The sequence below is a fragment of the Octopus sinensis genome, linkage group LG7 (assembly GCF_006345805.1).
Source record: "Octopus sinensis linkage group LG7, ASM634580v1, whole genome shotgun sequence".
Lineage (NCBI taxonomy): Eukaryota > Metazoa > Mollusca > Cephalopoda > Octopoda > Octopodidae > Octopus > Octopus sinensis.
This window is the reverse complement of record NC_043003.1, coordinates 64,930,946-64,932,836: the sequence shown is the minus strand read 5'-3', so window position 1 is coordinate 64,932,836 and position 1,891 is coordinate 64,930,946.

Sequence of the window (1,891 nt, the reverse complement as noted above, 5' to 3'; positions counted from 1 at the left end):
TAAGAGATGAGGAATTATCTACATTATTGACGTTATTTACATTTGACGGATATTGTCCTCATCTTGTTTGTTGTTAAAACAACGTTTCAGCTGATATAGCTTCATCAGGTGTCTTGATGAAGGTTGGATGGTATATCAGCCGAAACGTTGTTTTAACAACAAACAAGATGAGGACAAATATCCGTCAAGAGTAAATAATGTCAATAATGTATTAATTATGGGATTCGAATATTTAAAAATGATATATTATTGATTGGATGACTGAGTAGGTGGAAAGAAAATGGAAATGAAAATCCGAACAGAGTATCTAAAAATCACTCTTTTATTAGTGATACCTACAATATGGATTTTGAAATTTGACACAATCTCAAGGAATGATCTCTAACTAATTAATCAGATGAGTTAGACCCAAAATGGTAATTAAATTTCAGACAGAAAACCTAAAATAATTCTTACACTATTCGTTAGTAATACCTGCAATATTGATTTTTAGATTTCACAAAGTTCTGAAAAATAATGTATTAATATAATTGGTTAGACAATGGACGAACCTGTAAAGGAAATTAAAAACGGCGAAAATGCCTTCAAAAATTTGACGATATTTATGAGTTTCAATACTGAATTCTGGTTTGAGACTAGGCCACAGTTTTGTAGTCAATTGAAATTACTTTTACAAGTTATTATTAAGGCGGCGTGCTGACAGAATCGTCACAGCACCAGAGCAAATGCTTGGTAGCATTTTTTCTGGTTCTTTGTATTCTACGTTCAAATAGCGCCGTGGTCTACTTTGCTTTTTATCCTTTCAGAGACGATAAAATAAAGTATCAGTCAAGTACTTGGATTGGCGTAATCGATTTTCTCCTCCCCTAAATGAACGCTGTAAGAGAGAGACAAACAGACAGACAGACATACAGACAGACTGAGGAGAATGGTTTCTAATGCTTGTTTAACTAGTGTTATTTTTATCGACATCAACAGAATGAAGAACAAAACAGACCCAAAAATTCACTTTCTTCCCTACTTTTTACTTACCAGTAACCGATGTTAAAGAAACAGTTTATGGACACTAATCTTCCTTCTTTAAGTAAGACATGAAGTGAAATAAAACATGTATAGTTAAGACGTTCGCGTTTTAAATTTTGCGTGAGGCCTGAAAATCCAATATATGTTTACGTGAAATATCCATCTGCTAATGAAATTACATAGAGCGAGGATTCTGAGACTGAGTTTCCAATCTTCTCACTGTTAAAACCCCTTTGTTTGAAGGAATTTTCCATAGGCTACAGATTTTCGAAAGATCTACTTACTCACTAAATCCGATTTTATTAACACCAACCTTTTTTTTTTACCATTTTCTCTCAATTTCAAAATATATGTAACTAAATAATTATATGGAAAAAATGTGTAAATTATACATTTTATAGGGAATCCTTTTAAATTTGTGCGCAGATCACGAAATCCCAGTACTATCATTGTGGACACAAGGGTCCTGGGATTCCTTGATGAGAACAGTTACTTAAAGTAGTCACTCAATCAGTCACAAATAGCAGCCAAAATTTCCCTTATATCACTCCATATCATCTTTATTTTTGTAAACCCTAGTATTTATAAAGCCGGTCTCCCGAATTCCATGGCGTATAATTGGCAGTGGTCACATTGTTCCCCTGACACTGGTCCAATGCAAGACTCAAGGCCAGCAATTTCGTAGGGAGGGAACAAATTGATTACATCGATCCCAGAACCTGATTGGTACTTTATTTCATCGACCCCGATGGGAGCAAAGTCAAAGGTGATCTCATTGGATTTGAACTAAGGGTGTAAAGAGCCGGAAATAATGCCGCTAAACATTTTGTTCGGCGTGCTAACGATTCGGCCAGCTCGCCGCTTATAT